Raw genomic sequence first — 26,251 nt, forward strand, 5'->3', positions numbered from 1 at the left:
ATTCATTTTCATAAGTAAAACACCTTGCATCTCACTGTCATTTCCCTTTCAAAGTAATCACTGCCCAGACTTTGAATACCTTTGGACAGTTTTATCTGTCGCTGAAATTTATGCAGTATGTTTGGCTGGCTTCTTTTGCTCAAAATTATCCAAGGCTTATTCATGTTGTTCATGCATTTGATGAGTAGAGTTTATTAATTTTCAATTCTGTATAAGGTTGCTTGTATGAAGATGACACAATATATTTATACATTCAAATGCTGATGGCCTTTTGTGTTGTTGCCATTGTGAGATTATTACAAGTCATGTTCCCACAAGGACTCTTGCAAATGTCCTTCTGTGAATATATGTATAAATTTATATTTGGAATATACCAAGGCATGTAACAGCTGTGTCAGAGCCTATATGTAAGATGAACTTTAGCCAGTATACCTAAGTGGTTGTACTAACATATGTTTACCAACAGCAAACCATGAAAGTTGCAATAGCTCTCCACGTCTCCAACAAATGCCATTATTGGTACTTAAAGCTTTGTCAATTCTGGTATTTGATACTGGATTTTATTTGCATGTCTTTCATGACTGATGAGGAGATGAGAACATTTTTAAATGTTTATCTGACATTTGGATCTTAACTATGATGTGCTAGCTCAGGGATTTTGTCCAGTTTTCTATTGGGTTCTCTTTCTATTGCTGGCTGTCCAAATAGCTCTTAATAAGTCATTGTCAGTTATAATCTTTGCTAGATGGCTTTTCATAAGGTGGTCCTGTACTTATTAACATGTTTATTCAATGAATTGTACCACTTTTTCCCTTAACTACCCTATTCTGTATTGATGACTTTGAGGGATGTTGTACATTTGTCCTTCCTGTTCCATTCTCCACCCTCTTCCACCCTCCTCTTGTTTGGGAAAGCCCTCTTCATAAATGTTTTGTCAGATAAGTACATGCTGTGACTTGACTTCTGACTCTCTTAATGACATCTCTTGATGCGTGCGTGCTCAGTCGCCAAGTTGTATCCAACTCTTTGCAACCCCATAGACTGTAGCCTGCCAGGCTCCTCTGTCCATAGGATTCTCCAGGCAACAATACTGAAGTGGGTTGCCATTTCCACCTCCAGGGCATCTTCCTGACCCAGGGATTGAACCTGCGTCTCCTGCATTGGCAGGTGGATTCTTAACCATTGAGCCACCTGGGAAGCCCTATCTCTTCATGAATATAGTGCTTAATTTTAATATAGTCCAATTTATCATACTTTTATTTCTATTATTTTTCTTTATCCTGTTTAAGAAACCTTTCCTACCCCAAGATCATGAAGATATTTCCTTTTCTGTTTTACTTTTCACATTTAGATTTATAATCCACTTGCATATGACATGAGTTAGGAATAAAGATTTTTCTGTGGTTATCTAACTGATTGATTATCGATAGAAAACATCATTTCTCCTTTGCTCTTAAGTCACCTTTGTCAAAGATTAAGTGATAATCTATGTGCAGATCTATTTATGAGCTTTTGTTCTGGTTCACTTTTTTTTTTTTTCTTGGTACCAGTACCACACTATCTCAAGCTTTATAGCATTACAAAATTCTCGATTGCAAGCAGTATACTTTCTCACATTTTGTTCTTCCTGCTTAATTTCCAGAAGTATGTAGATACCGGTTCTTTTGTTGTCAAAGTCTATCTTAATTCCATTGTGCTCAGAGAACATACTATGAATGATTTAACTTCTTTTGGATTTTTTTTTATGATCCAACAGGAGTCAGTATTGGTAAGTATTTGTACTTAAAGGGAATGTTTACTCCTGTGCTGTTATTTTTATTTTTACCATGTTGTGTATGTATCAATTAGATCAAGTTTGAAAAAAGTTTTTAATTTATTCTTTATGTTTTATTTTATCTTTTTTGTTCTATTTATCTATTCCTTTTTTTTTTTTGAATTTGATAATAAAATACCTAGTTCCTTAGGGAAATGGGTGATACCTTTGACTTAGTCAAAGGATTCACATAGATGTGAGGCCTCATTGGTAAAGAATCTGCCTGCCAAGCAGGAGACATGGGTTTGATCCCTGGGTGGGGAAACTTCCCTGGGGAAGGAAATGACAGCCCACTCAAGTATTCTTGTCTGGGAAATTTCATGGACAGAGGAGCCTGCTGGGCTACAGTCCATGGGGTCGCAAAGAGTCAGACCTGACTGAGCAAATGAGTACTCATGCATCAAAAAATACCATTAAGAGAGTTAGAAGCCAAGTCACAGCATGTACATATCTAACAAAATATTTATGAAATAGACTTTCCCAAACAAAAGGAGGGTGGAAGAGGGTGGAGAATGGACCAGGAAGGACAAATGTACAACATCCCTCAAAGTCATCAATATCAAGTAGGGTAGGACAGCATGGTTTTTAAGAATAAGACATTACTAACTTTTAACAGGTTACACCAAGCAGAGTCAGAAAAGAAATGATTGACCTGTAGATGCCAGTAAGCCTCAACCCCCCAATATCCCAGGGTCCTCTTCCCAGTCTACAGGCCAGAAAGGCTGCAAACCTTCAGAAAACTGGTGAGATATGTGAGGATAAGGGCTTAGCCAAACAGGTGAGTCACAAGGTGGTATAAAAGTCTTGGAAAGTTTCTATGTATTGAAAAGAGTTCAAAAACATTAAGAAATGTCGCTGGAAAAATAGATAGCCAATGGGAACTTGCCATATGACTCAGGGAACTCAAACAGGGGCTCTGTGACCGTCTAGAAGGGTGGGATGGGGAGGGAGATGAGAGGGAGCTTTGGGAGGGAGGGGACATGGGTACGTGTATCTATGGCTGATTCTTGTTGATGTATGACAGAAAACCACAAAATTCTGTAAAGCAATTATCCTTCAATTAAAAAAAAAAAGAAGAAATGTCACTGTAACTAAAGGAGCCTTGAATGTCAAAGCAAGGGTCAGCTCTTCAGGTATATGCATGATTTGTTAATGAAAGACATCATAAAGGATGCTGTGATGCTCATTCTAGAATGAGTATTTCTTCTGCAATTCTCCAAACTAAGGCACAATATCACAACATAGTGGGTTGGCCAAAAAGTTCATTTGGGTTTTTCCATAATATCTTATGGAAAACCATAACACGTTTTTTGACCAACCCAATAGTACTCCAGGAAAAGCAAGTAGTAGACATCTCAAATTGAGACTAAGATTTTATCACCCCAGCAGATGTGTGTGTGTATATATACACAATTATGGGAGAACAACTTTGTGGGGGAAAGTTTAATATATACAACTTATTGTCTAAAATTCTGCTATACAATATATTTCGATATATGTACAAACTGGAAATGTGTATATGGAAATATATATACATATGTTTGTATATGCATACCCATATTTTTCCCCAAAAGTCATTCTCCCTACATTATGAAACTTCTGTCAACAAAATTGATTAGACAATTCTATCCTTTTATTAAGAGAAAGACTATTTCAAACACAAAATCAAATAATTGTACGGTTTTCTATAGTTTGTATGTGGTTTTTAGAGGTATCATTCTCTTAAATAAGAGTAAAGAGGCAATAGACTGCCAAAAGACCAAGAACTATCAAGGACTAAGTGCAGACTCTTCCAAATTTGTGTCATAGGGACATCCCATCTCCAGGTGGACTTCAGCAAGGAATTTCTCCCTCTGGTGCTGGCTGTCCAAATAGTCCTTAGTCAGTCCTTATCCATTATAAGCTTTGCTAGATCACTTTTTATAACATGGTCCCATATTTATTAACCTGTTTATTCAGTGAATAGTACCCCTTGCTCCTTTGGGCTTCCCAGGTGATGCTAGTGGTAAAGAACCTGCCTGTCAATGCAGGAGACTTGAAGAGACATGGGTTCAATCCCTGGGTTGGGAAGATTCCCTGGAGTAGGACATGGCGACCTGCTCCAGAATTCTTGCCTGGAGAATCCCATGGACAGAAAAGCCTACAGTCCATAGGTTGGCAAAAAGTCACACAAGACTGAAATGACTTAGCACACACACATGTACACACCCATCCCTTGCTCCCTTACCTATCCTATTCTATATTGAAGACTGAGGAATGTTGTACATTTGTCCTTCCAGTTTTATTCTCCACCTGTCTCCACCCTCTGGGGTCCAGATGCTGACCTATATAGACTGCATCAGTGTCTTTACATGGCTAATGAACCAGCTAAGTAAACCAGATTAGGTGTTCTCTCCCTTCCAGCTCTCCAAAACTGCACATTAGTGAGAAAAATAAATGTAGTTTTTGTAACCACTAAATTTTGGAGTGGTTTATTATTCTCTATTAGGTAACCTCAGCACTCTCCTACTTGCTACTACACCTCCACTCTGGTTTCCTCAATTCTCATGTGTTTGCCTGTGATATAAAGTGAGAGTACATCCTGGTGTGGGTCCTGACCTGTGAAACCACATAAAGCTGCAGGATAAATAATCCTGGGGAATCCCAGCTCTGGTCTTCCCAGGGTCAGATGTGAGGATAAAACAAGAACAAAAGATGTCAGCCAGGAGATCCAGGATGAAGCAGATCCAAGCTTGAGGACCAGGGCAAGACTAGCAGCTCAGATCTAGGATGGTTTGTAGATTTGTTTGGTGTGTATTCAGTGCATGTATGATGTTGAGTGCAGCTGCTTAAAGGAGTTGGGCAGGGCAGTCAGGAGGCAGGTGTGAGATTGAGTTGGTGGTGGTGTGTTTGTGCTGACCTCAAGCCATGGCCCGATTCTGAAGTATGGAGCAAATTCTTCAACATAATTTTCTTATATTGACCTACATTTGTGCTCCAACAGCTGTTTAAAAATCTGCCAGTCTCCAAAATAAACGATGTTGTTAATGGGAATTGCAGCTATTCAGATTCCTCAACAGAACCGAAGTTGTGCCTTTAAAAGCAATGTACATTCCTTACTGTCAGCCTATTTGCTTAAAATCTTAATCACAGTTCTTTACGGTGGACAGCAAATGGCACATGTGACCTGTTGACTGATATTAACCTTGTATTTTATGTCATCACCATAAAATACTCTGCTGAACACTGGTGGCAAATGAAAGGCAGACACAATGTTTATCAGCCACTACATATGAATCATGACTAAAAACAACAAGTATGAATATAATAGAAATTTTCTATAGGATTAAATTGTGGGAAAAGAGTTCATCTTCCTTTGACAATTTTATACTGCCTGCCAGCATATGGTCCCTTAACTACCCTATATGTTTGGGGAACAATAACTGAAGTGTCATTAAAAAAAAACTGATGTCTTAAGTGATGAATAACTCCAAAAATATATTAAAAAGATAAAGGGAGAAGAACAGAAGAAAGTTAATGATCCTTGTAATTTGACAGTCAGGCACAATGTTGGCTTCTAACTTTCCAATGAAAGCTTTGTTCCTCTGATAGAAATTTGGCTGTTTTGAAAATGATGGACAATGAAAAGCATGAGTCAGTGTCAACAAGCATGACCTCTATGCCACATCATCAAGAGTGAGGAAAGGACACAAAGAAAAGGAAAGAGAGAAAACTAAAACAGACAGGGGACTTCCCTGGTGGCCCAGTGGTTAAGAATCCACCTTACAACACAGGGGCATGGGTTTGACCCCTGACTGAGGAACTAAGATCTTACACAAGTAAGTGAAAGTTGCTCAGTAGTGTCTGACTCTGCGACCCCATGGACTGTAGTCTGCCAAGCTTCTCTGTTCAGGGAATTCTCCAGGCAAGAATACTGGAGTGGGTAGCCATTCCCTTCTCCAGGGGATCTTCCCAACTTAGGGACTGAACCCAGGTCTCCTGCATTAGAGGCAGAGTCTTTGCCATCTGAGCCACCAGGGGAGCTGAAGATCCTACATGCTGCAGGGCAGTTAAGTCTATACACAGCAACTAGAGAGTCCGGTTGACATAAATAAAACCCAACACAGCCAAAGGAAGGAAGAAAGAAAAGAGAAGGAAATGAAAAGAGAAAGCAAGAGAACAGCTGGATCCTACCCTTTGAGATAGGCATTGTGAAGGCCTGGAAAAAGGTATGAGTGTTTTCATCCAAAGTCATGGGTTTGAATCTGACCTCACCTTTTACCCACTAACCTGTGACTTGAGCTCTGTATCTGTAGAACAAGACTAATGGCATCTTGCTTGGTTGATAAGAGGAGAGATGCCCACAGAGCAGTGCCTGACCTCAAATGTGGGTTGACTATCCCTGTATTTGTTTTCTCTAAGCTTCTGCCTGAAGAGGGGAAAAACAAATGAATCCAGATGACCAGTGTATTTAGCAGAGGTTCCTGAAAGAACATATTGCCCAGATCTCTCTGGTTATGCAAAGTTGCCATGGAAACTTTGTGCTACTAGAGATCTGGGAATATCTTTTCTTCAGAGAAGAATGTGAGGAAGTCTCTGGAAGGGAGGGTGGATCATCCTTTCAGTGGCCTCGGAAGCCTGCTGACTCCAAGATTTGATCCATCAAGTTGAGATGACTTGGTTTCTCAAACAGCTCAGAGATTTGCCTAATTTCTGTTTCACACTGGGACATGTCAATTCAGCTTAAGAGTGTAGACAAAGATTTTTCTGCTCCCATGTCAGTATTGAAATACAATTCACTAGGGACTAATGTTTCTAATCAGCCAATTTCTGAGCTGGTTCTCTTTTATTGCAAAGTCTGGATATCAAGGTGACTGTTAATAAGCCTCTCTGTGGGAGAGATTCAATCTTTCTTCAGGAGTAGAGGCTGTATTTCATCCTAAAATTTGGAAGAGCCAGAGGATTTTAAATCTTGTGGAGACTTTTTTTCTATCATTAGTGACCTACTTGGCCTGAGGGTAGAGAGACTTTCTACAGTCCTATGACTCCAAGGTTCTAATCTGGAGTTCCCAATGTCAAGTACAGCATCCCTCAACCCATGGTCACAGCTCACCCTTGCCCTGCTCTCTCCCCAACTGAGCTGTAAGCTTTCTGAGGGTCAACAACATGATTTGTTTTCAATAATCATCCCCTTTCATATATGGTGAGTGTTTGTAAATTTTTACTGTTGTTGTTCAGTTGCTAAGACGTGTCCAACTCTTTGCAATCCCATGAACCGCAGCACTCCAGGCTTCTCTGTCTTTTACTACCTCCTGGAGTTTGCTCAAACTCATGTCCATTGACTTGGTGATGCTATCTAACCATCTCATCCTCTGCCACCCCCTTCTCCTTTTGCCTTCAATCTTTCCCAGCATCTCCATGAGTCGGCTTTTTGCATCAGTTGGCCAAATTATTGGAGCTTCAGCTTCATCATCCATCCTTCCAGTGAATACTCAGGGTTGATTTCCTTTAGGACAGACTGGTTTGATCTCCTTGCAGTCTAAGGGACTCTCAAGAGTCTTCTCCACACTACAATTTGAAAGCATCAATTCTTCAGCTCTCAGCTTTATTTATGGTCTAATTTTCACATCCCTACAAGACTACCAGAAAAACCGTAACTTTGACTATATGGGCCTTTGTTGGCAAAATGATGTCTCTGCTTTTAACACACTGTCTAGTTTTGTCATAGCTCTCCTTCCAGGAGCAAATGTCTTTTAAAAACTTGTAAGGCTCAACATCACTCATTGTCAGAGAAATGCAAATCAAAACCTCAATGAGGTACCATTACACGCCAGTCAGAATGGCTGCTATCCAAAAGTCTACAAGCAATAAATGCTGGAGAGGGTGTGGAGAAAAGGGAACCCTCTTACACTGTTGGTGGGAATGCAAACTAGTACAGCCGCTATGGAGAACAGTGTGGAGATTTCTTAAAAAACTGGAAATAGAACTGCCATATGACCCAGCAATCCCACTTCTGGGCATACACACTGAGGAAACCAGATCTGAAAGAGACACGTGCACCCCAATGTTCATCGCAGCACTGTTTATAATAGCCAGGACATGGAAGCAACCTAGATGCCCATCAGCAGACGAATGGATAAGGAAGCTGTGGTACATATACACAATGGAATATTACTCAGCCATTAAAAAGAATTCATTTGAATCAGTTCTAATGAGATGGATGAAACTGGAGCCCATTATACAGAGTGAAGTAAGCCAGAAAGATAAAGACCAATACAGTATACTAACACATATATATGGAATTTAGAAAGATGGTAACAATAACCCTATATGCAAGACAGAAAAAGAGACACAGATGTATAGAACAGACTTTTGGGGTCTATGGGAGAGGGGGAGGGTGGGATGATCTGAGAGAACAGCATCGAAACATGTATATTATCAAGGGTGAAACAGATCACCAGTCCAGGTTAGATGCATGAGACAAGTGCTCGGGGCTGGTGCACTGGGAAGACCCAGAGGGATGGGATGGGGAGGGAGGTGGGAGGCAGGGTTCAGGATGGGGAACACATGTAAATCCATGGCTGATTCATGTCAATGTATGGCAAAAACCACCACAATATTGTAAAGTAATTAGCCTCCAACTAATAAAAATAATTGGAAAAAAAATAAAACTTGTAAGGGAATAACATTAAGGTGCCATTTTATTTACACTAATCTCGATCTTCATGAGAAGCTATTACCTGTGGAAATTAGACTTGTGAATAAAGCAAGAGTAGGTTGTACAAAAAAGAGAGAAATGGATTCTTCTCTCCTTTGGAAAGGAAAAAAGGAAGGGGAGCTGATTTTCTTGGTCATTTATTATATTCCAGACAAAGTACTAGGAACTTCAGATGGGTCATTTCATTACATCCTCCAACAGTACTAGAAACATACAGCAGAAAATAGAGATCAGATTGAAAATATAGAGGAAAAAATAGGTATAAATGGATCTTTCTTTGAGTCTCTGGAACATGATAGTTATTCATTCAGAATGGCCTGATATTACATGGGCTATGTTACCTAAGGTGGACTTGTATGTAGACCTTACATCCCAGGTGTAACTTCAACCACTGCCAGAAGAGAGACTTGCTCACCCCACTTAGAGATGAAAACTGGGTCAGGTTGCTGAAGGTGTACAGGATTCATACCCTGGTTATTCATGACCGAAAGGACTTTTTCTTTTCTTTACACCCTTCAATCTCCTTACAGCCTAACAGAGAAGGTGGGGATTATATTGGAAAAAGGATAACATATATATTTTCTCTGTCATGTGAATAGTGACCAAATCTAAGTAAGAAACCAAAAGGAATTCATCTGCAGGAGCTGAGGGACATAGTAGTATGCATTAGACATGAAATGCCACAGGCAACATCCGTTCTTTTCTCTGCTTCCCTTGGTATGTATTTTTCAAAGACCAGCAGCCCTGAGAACAGGTTGCACTGAATACCTGATAGAATTAGAAAAAAATCTCAGATACGATATTGACCAGTTGTCACAGTCAGCTTTTAATGCCATGTATACTTTTACACAGGTGTAATGTTCAGTACTGGGCATAATTTGTCTACGTCATTATAAGGCAATGACCCAGAAAGAAATAAGGCTGGCTTTGCAATTAGATGGTCCCGGACTCTGGAGCATTGCAGACACTTACTCAGTCCATGACTACAAACAAAGTAATGAAGAAATGTCAGCTATTCCACAGAGTATCTGGGAAGATGAAATGAAATAACTTATGTGAAATAACGTGGCTGGGCAATGTAATTTATGCTTTTCCTTCCTTTGTTGTTTCTTTTTATTCTCCTTTCAGATTGAGAATTTTGATGGAATTGATAAATCAGCTCTGTTAAAACTGTGGACTTGTGTGGTCTCAGGTTAGAATGCCCAAGATAGCTGGGCAAAAAGAGGAAGAATCAATACTATACGACTTACGGTATGAAATGAACGAAGGCAGTGTGCCTGGATGTTGCTGCCTTCTATAAGTGGAATTGATTCGGTAAGCAACTTTAATTAAACGAAAAAGGGTTTCTCTCTCTCTTTTTTCCCCACAGAGTTAAAATCAAGGAATCTATTTTCAAGGGAAGAAGGAGAGCATATCAGCGGAAATAGAGGAGAGACTGAACAGAGAAACAAAAATACAGAAAATAATAAATTTGTGTTTTGAGTTTTCCCATATGTGAGAATTACTCATTTGGAAGGGCCTGATACTGCCAGGGCAGGTGGTGTAAGGTGTCCCTGACAAGCACAGTTCTTATAGCACAGGCTTGATTTCAACCCTTGTCCACCAAAGTCCCAGAATTTCATACTCAAGGGTCCTCCCAAGGCTCACTCTTCCTGCTCTGTGGTTTTGAGGACATCTGCATGAAAGTACAGACTCTGCCTCTTGTGGCTTTATCACTACTCCAAGTCACAGGATAGTGGTAGCCATAGCAACACCTTCAGTATTGCTAAACTGGGGTAGCAAACTCTCAGGTAGCAAATGAGAGATAGACACTTATTGAGCCAAAAGAATTTGAAGGCAAAAATGACTTCAAACATACTACCCTCTTCAACTCCAAACCTCAGTAGATGACAGATCAGCAGCAAGGAGGAAGAGAGGAGGAAACAGTGCTTATTAAGCATCTCTTGGGTGCCAGATACTCTGCTAGGGGCTTGCCTAGATTTCTTTTTTTTCAAACTTTAAACTTTCTACTCTGTGTTGGGGTATAGCCGATTAACAATGCTGTGGTAGTTTCAAGTGAACAGTGAAGGAACTCAGCCATGCATATAGTTCTGAAAATAATCCAGTGAGGACTGTGTGATTATTAACCTCCATGAATTATGCATAAGTAGAAGTAACAGATTGTTAGGTTATTTGCCCAAGTGTACAAGTTGGGGAAGTGTCAGATGTGAAATTGGTTCCAGCTCTGTCGTGTTCTTCCCGCACCGTGAAGTTTGGTTTACAACTCGTGAACATTCTGCCTGTGACATTTCAACTTCATTGACCCCCACTCACCCACCCTAGAGTGATGCGCTCTTCCTCCTGATGTGTTCTTAGGAGCTAGTCTCAAAAATTGAAGTATCTCTCTGATAATGAGTGATGTTGAGCATCTTTTCATGTGTTTGTTAGCCATCTGTATGTCTTCTTTGGAGAAATGTCTGTTTAGTTCTTTGGCCCATTTTTTGATTGTGTCATTTATTTTTCTGGAATTGAGCTGCAGGAGTTGCTTGTATATTTTTGAGATTAATCCTTTGTCTGTTGCTTCTTTTGCTATTGTTTTCTCCCGTTCTGAGGGTTGTCTTTTCACCTTGCTTATAGTTTCTTTTGTTGTGCTAAAGCTTTTAAGTTTCATTAGGTCCCATTTGTTTATTTTTGCTTTTATTTCCAATATTCTGGGAGGTGGGTGTGGTATATATACACCATGGAATATTACTCAGCCATTAAGAAGAATTCATTTGAATCAGTTCTAATGAGATGGATGAAACTGGAGCCCATTATACAGAGTGAAGTAAGCCAGAAAGATAAAGACCATTACAGTATACTAACACATATATATGGAATTTAGAAAGATGGTAATGATAACCCTGTATGCAAAACAGAAAAAGAGACACAGATGTACAGAACAGACTTTTAAGACTCTGTGGGAGAAGGCGAGGGTGGGATGTTTTGAGAGAACAGCATCGAAACATGTATATTATCTATGGTGAAACAGATCACCAGCCCAGGCTGGGTGAGCCCAGACAAGTGCTCGGGCCTGGTGCACTGGGAAGACCCAGAGGGATCGGGTGGAGAGGGAGGTGGGAGGGGGGATTGGGATGGGGAATACATGTAACTCCATGGCTGATTCATGTCAATGTATGACAGAAACCACTACAATATTGTGGGGTGGTTGGCCTCCAACTAGTGAAAATAAATGAAAAAAAAAAAAAAAAGAAAAAAAAAGTATCATAGCCATACTGACTCAATGTCCCAGAAGGAATCCAAGACCCCTACTTGGTCCTTCAATAAATACCTAAGGGCATCTCCATCCAATTACACCAGTTTAAAAAATATTGGGCCTCCCTGGCGGCTCAGTGGTAAAGAATCCGCCTGCCAATTCAGGAGATGTGGATTTGATTCCTTGGGTCAGGAATATCCCCTGGAATAGGAAATGGCAACCCACTCGGGTGTCCTTACCTGGGAAATCCCATGGACAGAGGAGCCTGGTGGGCTGCAGTCCATGGAGTCACAAAGAACTGGACGTGACTTATTGACTACAACAACAATACCAAAAATCACCCCTTATATATGAGCAAAGGAAACAGGAACTCAAGAGATTAAGATAGAAGTTATTAGCCAAGATGCCAGACTTTTAAATATTGAGAGTCAGTGTCTGGCTTCAACTTGGTAAGGGTCCTTTGTGCACTGGGACAGCAGTCTACCATAAGAAACCAAACATCCTCTACGACCCACCTCCCAGAATATTGGAAATAAAAGCAAAAATAAACAAATGGGACCTAATGAAACTTAAAAGCTTTAGCACAACAAAAGAAACTATAAGCAAGGTGAAAAGACAACCCTCAGAACGGGAGAAAACAATAGCAAAAGAAGCAACAGACAAAGGATTAATCTCAAAAATATACAAGCAACTCCTGCAGCTCAATTCCAGAAAAATAAATGACACAATCAAAAAATAGGCCAAAGAACTAAACAGACATTTCTCCAAAGAAGACATACAGATGGCTAACAAACACATGAAAAGATGCTCAACATCACTCATTATCAGAGAAATGCAAATCAAAACCACAGTGAGGTACCATTACACGCCAGTCAGGATGGCTGCTATCCAAAAGTCTACAAGCAATAAATGCTGGAGAGGGTGTGGAGAAAAGGGAACCCTCTAACACTGTTGGTGGGAATGCAAACTAGTACAGCCACTATGGAGAACAGTGTGGAGATTTCCTTAAAAAACTGGAAATAGAACTGCCATATGACCCAGCAATCCCACTTCTGGGCATACACACCGAGGAAACCAGAATCTGAAAGAGACACGTGCACCCCAATGTTTCATCGCAGCACTGTTTATAATAGCCAGGAACATGGAGCAACCTAGATGCCATCAGCAGACAAATGGATAAGGAAGCTGTGGTACATATACACAATGGAATATTACTCAGCCATTAAAAAGAATTATTTGAATCAGTTCTAATGAGATGGATGAAACTGGAGCCCATTATACAGAGTGAAGTAAGCCAGAAAGATAAAGACCAATACAGTATACTAATGCATATATATGGAATTTAGAAAGATGGTAACAATAACCCTATATGCAAGACAGAAAAAGAGACACAGATGTATAGAACAGACTTTTGGGGTCTATGGGAGAAGGGGAGGGTGAGATGTTTTGAGAGAACAGCATCGAAACATGTATATTATCAAGGGTGAAACAGATCAGCAGCCCAGGTTGGATGCATGAGACAAGTGCTCAGGCCTGGGGCACTGGGAAGACCCAGAGGGATGGGATGGGGATGGAGGTGGGAGGGGGGATCGGGATGGGGAATATGTGTAAATCCATGGCTGATTCATGTCAATGTATGGCAAAAACCACCACAATATTGTAAAGTAATTAGCCTCCAACTAATAAAAATAAATGGAAAATAAAAGTGACAGAAAACACAGCAAAACACACACACACACACACACACAGAAACAAAACAAACAAACAAAAACATAAAAGGGACTAGTGCAGTGAATCTACCTTCTTATCTTCCTCTTTCTTACTAAAATAGTAAATTTCAGTATCTGGAGACCTCTAGATTGAAACTCTGGTCTATGAGATGGGGCTATAGGACATTTTTATCTTCCTCTTTGTATTGTTCTGTATTCCCTTATGTTTTTATGATCATTATGCATTATTTTTATAATGGTAGAGAAAGGTTATATTTTAAAAGAAGAAAATATTTCTAGTAAAATAGAATACGGTACATGCACAGTGAAATGCTCAGTAAACCAGCTGCATGATTTGCCTCAGTTTAAACGGACACCAGGAATTGATTGGTATTTCTAATGAGTTGGTCCTGAGATCCTTATCAGTGTTGATCCTTATCAGTCATCAGCGCAATTTCATATGATTTATTTTCAGGGGCTGCAATGATAAAGTATGACTCTGGAACCTGGTGTATTCAATATCTCCTTTACCCTTGGAACCCTATATGGGGCAGCTGAGATTTCTCTACTCATCACTTCCAAAGCACCTGTTCTTGTGCAGAAAAAAGCCCAGGACTGAAGGTACTTCTTGTTTCTTGGGCCAGTTGGGAGATTATTTGAAACAGATAAGTGACAACATGAGGCTCCAGTAGAGGAAGAGAAAAATGCACTCACTATATACTGCTTCCATTTACCACGGCTCTGTTGCTCTGTGTTCAGAAATCAAATGCCACAATATTAAGCTCTGTCTCCATGAAACAAGGGGATGTGATACCAGTGATGTTTGTTTAAAGCTCCAGCCATTCTGCTTAAGAAACTTCTACTAGACAAAAAATAAGGAGAATGGGAAATCGTTCATGAGAAGCAGTAATGGAATGTCATCAAGCATTTAGCTATGCTTAATATTTGGCTAGATATTGTGATTTCAGTCCTGCTCCATTCAGTCGTTCAGTCATGTCTGACTCTTTGCTACCCCATGGACTGCAGCATGCCAGGCTTCCCTGTCCATCACCAACTCCTGGAGCTTGCTCGTAGTCATATCCATCGAGTTGGTAATGCCATCCAACCATCTCATCCTCTGTCGTCCCCTTCTCCCGCCTTCTGTCTTTCGCAGCATCAGAGTCTTTTCCAATGAGTCAGTTCTTTGCATCAGGTGGCCAAAGTATTGGAGCTTCAGCTTCATCATCAGTCCTTCCAATGAATATTCAGGACTGATTTCCTTTAGGATTGACTGGTTTGAACTCCTTGCAGTCCAAAGGACTCTTAAGAGTCTTCTCCAACACCACAGTTTAAAAGCATCAGTTCTTCAGTGCTCACCTTTCTTTATCTTGTGATCTCAGTCCTGCCTGGTACAGGCAATTATTTCTGATTTTAAAATTCTTTCTCAATATTTCACCTCTTCCACTGTCTGTATTAGCCTATGTTATTTTTATCCTGATGTCTGATACTGGGCATGAGTTTATTTAAAAGCTAAAGTCATAAGCATTGATTTAAAAATGTATTTTAAACCCTCTTCACCTTCATTGGCTTTGTGTGCTCCTCTGTGACTTGTCTGGTTCATAGGTTTCTGACTCCTTCCTCATACCAGCAGGGCTCCATAGCAATGCTCCTAGAATGTTCACCAATAGCTCTGGCCTTGTAGAGCTATAGCCTGGAGATTGCCATGCTGTGCCCACCTCTCCTCAATCATTTTCTCTTCTTTGTGTCCACCCATGACTCTTGCTGACTCTCCATACTTGATAGGAAGACAAATACGTGAGCATTTCCCTAAAGTAAACACTTTCTAGTTAATTTCTTCCCACTTTGGAGTCTGTGGAATCAAAGAATATTAAGAAAGAGTTTGGAGGGAATTATTTAGAGGTTGGAATCTCCCATCTAGAGTCTAGGCCCTTTGGTAAGGTGGGAAGGGTAGGGAAACATAGGGTACAGATAATCAGATGAAAATCCAGTTGCCCGGGCTGGTCTCACACAGTGGGGACTTCGGAGGCAGCACACAGAAAACAGTTGGTATACACGCCAGTGACAGATTTCAGAAATATTCTGCTGTCTCTTTGGCCTGCAGGCAAAATAACATCTGACCAGTCAGACACACACTTCTCAGGGAGCTTGTGTCAATGATTGATTTATTGCATCTTAGCTTCTAATTAACTCTTTAGCGTGCTCTGGAAATGGATCTGGGACCAGTTTTGCTTTGCTGGTAAGAACAACGCTAATTTTCATAGTACAGAATGCTGGAGAGTCATTTCAGGGGAAAGAAAGGAGTTTTGCTCTGTGGTCTCAGTGCACTTGTTGGTAGGCTCCTGTAGAATGTGTGTGGCTCCTCTGGGTCCATCTCCTATCACATCCACAATTTCCCCAGCTGTGGGAATAGTTTCTTTAGCATCCTGGCCCTACAGGACATAGCAGACAGCAGCACTGGGTGGGCATCAATTTCTCTCAGGTGCTTCTCAAGTTGTTTTGAAGGAAAGTGTCTCTAATGTGCACCTGCCTGTGAACAACTTTCTGGAAAGTTCCAGAGGGTGGAATTCTAGCCAGCTCTTGCATAGGTCACCACAGGACTTGTCTGCCTTTCAGTGAGCTGTGGTTGTGCTTTCCCAACAAAGAAAGAAGTGGGATCCTTTTATTCTTTGCTCTCTCCCACTTAAAGATAAATGCTTATTTGTCTTTATTTATTTTAATGATTAATTAGTTAATTAATTAAATATAATTAAATTGTTATTTAATTATTTGTATTTGATTATTTATTAAATAATAAATTATTTTATTTAATTCAAAATTTAAACAAATGGAAAAATATTTACATGACTTTAATTTTTCTGCCTTGGGATCAAGACATGGCCATTTCCTTGTGAGAAAAAAATCAGCAAAAATTTGTGAGAGAATAGAATCTTAGAACCTCTGAGCCAGAAGGAGATAATCTATTCCAGTAACTCTGTTTTGTAATGAGGAACTGAATGAAATGCTTTCACAAGGGCATGCAGTAGATGAGGTCAAGTCCTCAAAACTTATCATAGTGCCCTTTTGGGAATTTATTGAAATTCCCTGGCTGTTTCTAACATGCAACCAGGAGTAGGAACCATAGGTATAGATAGAAAATTCAAACCATACAGGAGAGGAGGATATTCAAAGGATTTCCATGTATCTCATTTACTTCCGGTCTAGTCTCTGCATCTTTCTGACTTCTTTATATAATTCATCTTCTCTAGGTCTCACTGATCATGAGATATCCTCTGGAAAAATGCTTGTAGTGATGGTAACAATAATATTTGATATATACCTGGTCATTTTAAATCCTTAGAACTCCAGCTCCCAAACCCCTGCTCACAATCTGTGGACTCATAGAGTGACCTCATTAATGCCCATCCTCACCTTCACTGTGGTTGTTGTTGTCCAGTTGCCCGATTGTTTGCGACCCCATGTACTGTAGCACACCAGGCCTCCCTGTCCCTCACCATCTTTTGGAATCTGCCCAAGTTCATGTTCATTGCATTGGCGATGCCATCCAGCCATCTCATCCTCTGATGCCCTCCAGCCATCTCATCCTCTGATGCCCTTTTCTTCTTCTCACTGTGATTAACATCTTTTTTCTCCTTGGTTGCCCCTAAGCTCATCATAGTGCCTCTGATAATTTCACTAATGTCTCATTCTTGGCTATACCTATGTCTTCTGTTATGGCCTCATGGCTCAAGTGCATTGGTAGTTTTCTGGCAGATCTTGGTTTGACCTCCATAGTCTCTACTGAACCAGGGAATATGTGGATGGTGTTAAGTTTCTTTATTTGGAAATTCATTCCCAAACTTCAAAACTCAGCTTTTCATTTGATTCCATGGTCGCTGTATAAGTGGCCCAGATTTTTGAACTTCAAATTTTAGCAAAATTTAAAAGATACTCTTAGTTTGACATATGGTATCAATATTTGACTAGGTGAATTCAAGGTATTGAGAAAGAAATGCTATTTAATATTATCATCTTTTCATAAAAGAAAAGATATTTGATCTTCAGAGTGTAGAAAGGGTATGATATTGAAATGAAGACTACTTCTTAAAGTTCATAAAATTTACTTTATAAAAAGTAATCATACAATAATTTTTCCCTAATTTCCATGCAGCATATCACAAATGGACTTTGGTCCATAGCTAAGGTTTGGAAGGCAATACTATAAATTTCTAGGAAACCCTGGAGACTTGGGTTAGAAGATTACTTAGAAGATAATCTCATGTATATCTACACAATAGTGCTTTATAATTCACTCTTTTATGATCCCCAGTCAAGGAACCTCAGTTTAGTTGGGGACTTCCCATGAACAAGAGTGTTCTGTATACTCCCTCAGCGTTAAAGATGGTCAGACTTTCTTAGTTTATTGCGACATGTTTTAGTTTCAGTCTTTGGTTGTTAGGAAAAGGTCACCTTTATCTTTCCCAAAAGAGGACATTGATTTTAAGTAAACATGTGGACTGCAACTGGTATTGACCTAGAAATCATAAATTCTGTTTATTCCTATACTCTCACTCATGATCTCTGTACATAAAAAAATTATGAGATCAGAAAAAATGTTGAACATGAAAATTAAAAAAAAATGCTTACTTGAAATATTTGCTACAGAGAAAGTCCAGCTTTCAGAAGAATTGGACACTGTGAGTAAAATGTAGAGTGAGATTCTAGAGGAAAAGAAAGCTACATGTAGTCTGATCATTGGTAGGAAAACACAAGTTGCCTCTTATAATAAACCTACATGGGATGGCACGTGCCTATAGATACCAGTATTGTAAGCATTTGAGATAAAGTTGTTTTCATTAGAGAACTGGAAACATACTACAAGAATAGGGGCTCAAGGCAATGTTTATTTGGGGGAATAGTAGTAAATAGAGCATTCTGTATTTTGAGGTTTATTTCTGAATGCAAAGTTTTTTTTTTTTTTATGATTGTACTAAATAGTAAACATTTTTTTTTTCATATGGAAGCAGGGCAAGGTGTCAATTTTACCTTTTTATCTTTCAATTATAGATCTCCCTAACTGTGAACTACTTTTGTCAGTTTTTCTTCTTTCAAATTTCTGTAAGAAAACTATGATTGACACCATTCACTTCATTGTGTCAAGTCAGGGATCATTGTTCAGTCTATTAGCTTATTGACCTTGGATGAAGTGCTCATCCTTTGCTCAAATAGCTGTAAATCGTGGACACCATGGGTCACATAAAGTAGAAAGAGAAGCCTTTTAATGACTGAAGTCCAGGTACATTCTTTCAGAAGGGAGTGTGGGCATGAAAGTAATACAAACAGCAGGTTTTATTACAGTAGTCTTAGCCCTTGTTGTCAGCCTCAAACTCATTCAGGCTTAAATAATCCATGAGATTCATTATATCCTCAAGCAAATAGAAAATTTGTTAACCTACTCTGCTAGCCTGTGTGGGCATTTACAGAATTCCAAGGGGCTAATGGTGAAGGAGATAAGGGCTGGAAATCTAGCTTAGATATACATCATAGGACAAAAGTAGATTTACTTGACATTTTATTTCACAGAACCTCGTTTTTAAAACTTTTTATTAAGGTGTAGTTGCCTTACAATATTGTGTTAGTTTCTGCTTTACAACAAAGTGAATCAGCCATCAGTTCAGTTCATTCACTCAGTCGTGTCTGACTCTTTGCTACCCCGTGGACTGCAGCATGCCAGGCTTCCCTGTCCATCACCAATTCCTGGAGCTTGCTCAAACATATGTCCATCGAGTTGGTGATGCCATCTAACCATCTCATCCTCTGTCATTCCTTTCTCCTCTTGCCTTCAATCTTTCCCAGCATCAGGGTCTTTTTTAATGAGTCAACCCTTCACATCAGGTGGTCAAAGTATTGGAACTTCAGCTTCAGCATCAGTCCTTACAGTGAATAATTCAGGATTGATTTCCTTCAGGATTGACTGGTTTTATCTCCTTGCAGTCCAAGGGACTCTCAAGGATCTTCTCCAACACCACAGTCCAAAAGCATCAATTAGCCTTCTTTATGCTCCAGTTCTCACATCCATACATGACTACTGAAAAAACCATAACTTTGACTAGACAGACCTTTGTTGGCAAAGCAATGTTTCTGCTTTCTAATATGCTGTCTAGGTTGGTCATAGCTTTTCTTCCAAGGAGCAGTGTCTTTTAATTTCATGGCTACAGTCACCATCTGCAGTGATTTGGGAGGGCAAGAAAATTAAGTCTGTCACTGTTTCCATTATTTTCCCATCTATTTGCTGTGAAGTGAAGGGACCAGATGCCATGATCTTTGTTCTTTGAATGTTGAGTTTTAAGCCAGCTTTTTCACCCTCCTCTTTCACTTGCATCAAGAGGCTCTTTAGTTCCTCTTCACTTTCTGCCATTAGTGTGGTGTCATCTGCATATGTGAGGTTATTGATATTTCTCCCGGCAATCTTGATTCCAGCTTGTGCTTCATCCAGCCTGGTATTTAGCATAATGTACCTCTGCATATAAGTTAAATAAGCCTGGTGACAATATGCATACATATATCCTCTTTGACCTCCCTCCCCATCTCTCCCTATCCCACCCATCCAGGTCACCTTTTAATGGATTCTTTTTCCTTAAAGAAATTTTACATAATCTAGGTAGTGCTTGGTGTTTCTTGAAATAAATACATGAAGGACCTAGGTAAATGAGATTTTCAAAGTGTATATAAATTGAGAAGGATGTGCTAATGATGTGATATCTGTTCACTCATGTCTTAATAGTTGTTGAAAACATATTTTTATGCTTTTCTAATTAGGATAACATTTGTTTTATGAAACACCACAACAAAAGCTCTGCTGTATAGACACCTTCAGTAAATGCTGAAATTAGTTGCCATAAAGTCTCACTGATGGAATTTGTAAGCCCTTTTGTTTTAGAATTTTAGGAAGTTCAGAGAAGCAAGAACTAAAACTTTTTTTATGAGTTTTTGTCAGTGTTGAAGAAAGAAAATTGCTGTCATGTTACCAATAATATAATGAAAGTCATGGCCCCAAAGTGTTGACTGTAATGGGAAAAAAAAAAGTGCAGTATAGTTACAAAAAATAAAATAAAACCATGAGATTGACAGTGAAGGAAGATGTGTTTCAGCCCCAGCATGTATTTGAATAGATGTGTAAACTTGCATGAAATATCTATCCTCTTTGGGTTTCCATTTTGCAAACATTGGAAACAGAAATAAACAAAAACTCTTTCATACTGAACACCCTATGTGAAGAATATTCCTATCTTTTCTGAAAAGAGAGAAAAGGAAAAAAGTCCATAAAATAGGCAAAGAATGAGAAAACTGTTGAATGATAAATTGGAGAATAAAAGATAGAAGCAAAAGGAAAGGGAAAAATAAGAGGAGAAGGAACACAGACTTTATACATTTGTGACTTGCCCCAGATACTAAGTATAAAAGCCCAGGGCCAGCAGCCAGGATGGAGATCAAGGCCTTCGTACTCATAAGCTTTGTGAGTGCAACCAAATTCCATGGATGACCCTGAAACCTTGGCCCCTTATTTATGAAATAAAAGTAGTAGTTGAGATGATTTACAAGCTACCTTCCTGATTTATGACTTATCTTTATATGATTGTAAAATGGAAGTATTTCATTTTACTCACTTTAAGCTGCCAGATACCAACTGTGCCCCTGCCATACTGATATGCAAATTAACCCAAAATGCTTTCATGGCATAAATATGCATATGCTTTCGGATACCCTTCAATACCTGCATGCACTCTCACTCATTAATAAAATATGAAATCTGCAATTTCTGTTATTACTCTGTTTGTTTAAGTGAGCAAAGCATTTGCTAAGAACACACTGCCTGGGCCTGAACATCAGGTGAACTCTGTGGGCAGCCCCCTAGCTCATCCTGAGCAAAGCTAGAGCCTTGCCCTAGCTGTTGCTGGCTTAAGTAGTAAAGAAAATGCAGTGGAACCACATGGCTTTGGAGACTTTGCCATATGTAGGGTCCCCCTCATTGTTTCTGATGCCTGGGGCAGGCAAGCAGACTGCATTAGCAGCAAAGCTGAAACAGCAATTTGGCACTCACAGATGAATCTAGCTCAGCCTCCAGCAAACATCTGCCCTGCTGTTTAGTTTTATGGGGTTACCACCTCCGTGAGGCAATACTGTTGAAATACCTAACAAGGTCCTTATATAGTAACATGGTGGAATGGAATGGGAGCTTATATTAAGTAAAGTGACCAGGTTTAAAGCTCAGTCAATCGCTCAAGTGGAGGGACCTGAACTGATCTCTAGCTCTCTGAACCTAACCTCTCTCTTCATCTATAAAGTGGGAATTAGAGTAATAAATGCTCAATTTGCTTCTAGGATTTTTGTAGTCTCAAAATCTCCCTTGAGGGCAAAATGGAAGCAGACTTAGACTACATGTTCATTTTCAAATGGTTCAGACAGAACAAACAGCTCAACAATCCAGCCCCGGTGGGCACTGGGAACGTTAACATAGTGTTGACTCATTAGTTTCCTCTTCTCTCCATATGTTCACTTTTTTCATTTCAGTGCTCCTTCATGTGTCCTCAACCCCACACTCACTCTTCTGGACTTTCTATTGCCTTAAGGCCAGAAACAGGTATGGCTAAGTGTGAACGATGCCTACCCAGCATTGTCCTAATAATAGCAGCTCATGTTCACTGAGGTCCACTCTGGGCCTGTCATTGTGGTATTTATGTGGATGGTCATCTTATCTAATCATATTCTCATTCCCATGAGTAGTGAGTGTAGTAGTCTCAAATTGATAAATTTATAGATAGGAAAACTTGCCCATCAGCACAAGTGTCTGACAATATCCCAGAACTCTCTTCATTGCTTTCTTATTAACTTCTATTTTTCACCTCCACAGTTCGAGCTTCTCACTCTGTATTCCATCTTTACTACATTTTCTTCATTATTCTGGGTTGATAACATCTACACACTTCTCTTGGCTTGTTAGTCATTGGCTTCCTCTTAGGCCTTGACTCCATTCTTTCCTCTTATTTACAGAACCCGTAAAGTCTTGGATAGAAAACCGATTGATTCCAGCCTTAGAAGCATGAAATTTATTAGCCGGGTTTGTGCATTCTGTCTCTCCAATGAAAACTTGAACTTTATTGCCTAATCAGGAATAACTATCAGTTCTTGAGGGCTCAGTGCATAGCAGGAAGTTTTCTGAGAGCACTTAACCTACATCATTTCATGCAGATATTATAATAAACCCTTAAATAAGATTCCCTTATTTTACAGAAGCTCTTAAATCCTAATACAGCTAGTGAATCACAGAGTCAGAATCCTAATCAACGTCTATTTGATACCTTTCTAAATATAACCTTTATAGTATTGACATGTTAACTTTAATCATGTTTATTCTGACTGATGATTCACTCTATATCATGGTTGCCTGATTTTATTTTGGATTCCAACTAGAGTTGAAGCCAACCATAAAGTTGATTTTGTTTGTTGAAATCTTACCCTTGTCACTTAATACCTTCATGCTAATCCGTCCACCTGTACAAATTAACTACTAAAAATCTCAGTTCCTAAAAGGCCCTAACATCAAGAACAATTGCTTCCTAATAGTCTACAATATAGATGGCGTTTTCTTGACAGTAACTCTATGTGGCAGGCATAAAAATTAATGTCTGAAGTGACATTGACATAATATGATATGTTTTTATCCTAGTAGCTATTAGGAGCAGGGGGACAATATATGATAATCTTTTGTTAGGATGCTTCTAGAAGTTAGATAGCCATCTTTCATCATAGTTTGAAGTTAGTTGCTCCTGCTAATGCTATGTATACTTGTGATGTCCCATCACCTACAGGTTGAGACTTCCAATGGTTCTGTCAGCATTGACTAAGTGAGTGTGATAGAAATGAATTATAAACCTGTTAATTTGAAGCATGTGTAATCTATATGTATTACAGTATGGCCAAAGACTAGAGTTTCATTTTTTTAAACTTTGTTGAAAATTTGATGAAAATGCTGTAGATTCAAGATCAACAAACTCCCCAAAGGGCACATGATAGAGAATATAAGCTTGAATGCAGACTTCTTATCAGAAAAAAATGTGAGCAAGCAGAATGTGGAATATCATTTTTATATCATTTTTTTAATAATTTTCATTTATAATTTTGAGATTTTTAAGTGAGGTAACATTGGTTTATAACATTATGTAAGTTTCATGTGGGTAACATTATATTTCTAATTCTGTAAAGACTACAGTGTGCTCACCACCAGAAATTTAGTTTCTATCTGTCATCATATAGTTGTCCTATTTCATTGATTTGATCCTCTCCTCCCTAACATTTCCCCTCTGGTAGCCACTACTCAGTTCTCTGTACCTACGTGTTTGTTTTTGGATAGTTTGGTTGATTCATTTGTTTATTTTACATATTTCACATATGAGTGAAATCATAAAGTATTTGTCTTTTCTGACTTATTTCTAACCAATTATTTCTAGCAATTTCTAACTAACCAATCTGACCACATGGACCACAGCCTTGTCTAACTCAAAGAACCATGAGCCATGCTGTGTAGGGCCACCCAAGACAGACGGGTCATGGTGGAGAGTTTTGACAAAACATGGTCCGCTAAAGAAGGGAATGGCAAGCCACTTCAGTATTCTTACCTTGAGAACCCCATGAACAGTATGAAAAGGCAAAAAGATAGGACACTGAAAGATGAACTTCCCTGGTTGGTAGGTGCCCAATATGCTCCTGGAGATCAGTGGGAAAATAACTCCAGAAAGAAGCCAGAAAGATGGAGCCAAAGCAAAAGCAACACCCCATTGTGGATGTGACTGGTGATGGAAGTAAAGTCTGATGCTGTAAAGAGCAATATTTCCTAGGTACCTGGAATTTTAGATCCATGAATCAAGGCAAACTGAAAGTGGTCAAACAGGAGATGGCAAGAGTGAACATCGACATTTTAGAAATTAGTGAACAAAATGGACTGGAATGGTTGAATTTAACTCAGATGACCATTAGATCTACTACTGTGGCCAAGAATCCCTTAGAATAAATGGGGGTAGCTTATCATAGTCAACAAGAGAGTCCAAAATGCAGTACATGGATGCAATCTCAAAAACAACAGAATTATCTCTGTTCGTTTCTAAGACAACCCATTCAATATCACAGTAATCCAAGTCTATGCCCTGACCAGTAATGCTGAAGAAGCTGAAGTTGAATGGTTCTATGAGGACCTACAAGACCTTCTAGAACTAGAACCCAGAAAGGATGTCCTTTCCATTATAGGGGACTGGAATGCAAAGGTAGGAAGCCAAGAGATACCTGGAGTAACAGGCAAATCTGGCCTTAGAGTACAAAACGAAGCAGGTCAGAGGCTAACAGAGTTTTGCCAAGAGAATGCACTGGTCATAGCAAACATCCTCATCCAACAACACAAGAGAAGGGTCTACACATGGACATCACCAGATGGTCAATATCAAAATCAGATTGATTATGTTCTTTGCAGCCTAAGATGGAGAAGCTCTATACTGTCAGCAAGACCGGGAGCAGGCTGTATCTCAGATCATGAACTCCTTATTGCCAAATTCAGACTTAAATTGAATAAAGTAGGGAAAACCATTAGACCACTCAGGTATGACCTAAATCAAATCCCTTACAATTATCTAGTAGAAGTGACAGATAGATTCAAGGGATTAGATCTGATAGGCAGAGTGCCTGAAGATCTATGGATAGAGGTTCATGACATTGTACAGGAGGCAGTGATCAAGACAATCGCCAGGAAAAAGAAATGCAAAAAGGCAAAATGGTTGTCTGGGGAGGCCTTACAAGTAGCTGAGAAAAGAAAAGATGCAAAAGGCAAAGGAGAAAAGGAGAGATATACAAATTTGAATGCACAGTTCCAAAGAATAGCAAGGAGAGATAAGAAAGACTTCCTTAGTGATCAACGCAAAGAGACAAAAGAAAACAATAGAATGGTAAAGACTAGAGATCTCTTCAAGAATATTAGAGAAACCAAAGGAAAATTTCAAGCAAAGATGGGCACAATAAAGGGTAAAAATGATATGGACCTAACAAAAGCAGAAGATATTAAGAAGAGGTGGCAAGAATACACAGAAGAGCTAAACAAAAAAGATCTTCATGACCCAGATAACCGTGATGGTGTGATCACTCACCTAGAACCAGACACCCTGGAATGTGAAGTCAAGTGGGCCTTAGAAAGCATCACTACGAACAAAGCTAGTGGAGGTGATGGAATTCCAGTTGAGCTATTTCAAATCCTGAAAGAAGATGCTGTGAAAGTGCTGCACTCAAGACGCCAGCACATTTGGAAAACTCAGCAGTGGCCAAAGGACTGGAAAAGGTCATTTTCATTCCAGTCCCAAAGAAAGGGAATGTCAAAGAATGTTCCAACTACCACACAGTTGCACTCAGCTCACATGCTAGCAAAGTAATGCTTAAAATTCTCCAAGCCAGGCTTCAACAGTATGTGAACCGTGAAGTTCCAGATGTTTAGGCTGGGTCTAGAAAAAGCAAAAGAACCAGAGATCAAATTGCCAGCACCCATCAGATCATCAAAAAAGCAAGAAAGTTCCAGAAAAACATCTGCTTCTGCTTTATTGACTACACCAAAGCTTTTGACTATGTGAATCACAATAAACTGTGGGAAATTCTGAAAGAGATGGGAATACCAGACCACCTGACCTGCCTCCTGAGAATATCTGTATGCAGGTCAGGAAGCAACAGTTAGAACTGGACATGGAACAACAGACTGGTTCCAAATAGGGAAAGGAGTATGTCAAGGCTGT

This window comes from Cervus canadensis, chromosome 8 (genome assembly GCF_019320065.1).
Source record: "Cervus canadensis isolate Bull #8, Minnesota chromosome 8, ASM1932006v1, whole genome shotgun sequence".
NCBI lineage: Eukaryota > Metazoa > Chordata > Mammalia > Artiodactyla > Cervidae > Cervus > Cervus canadensis.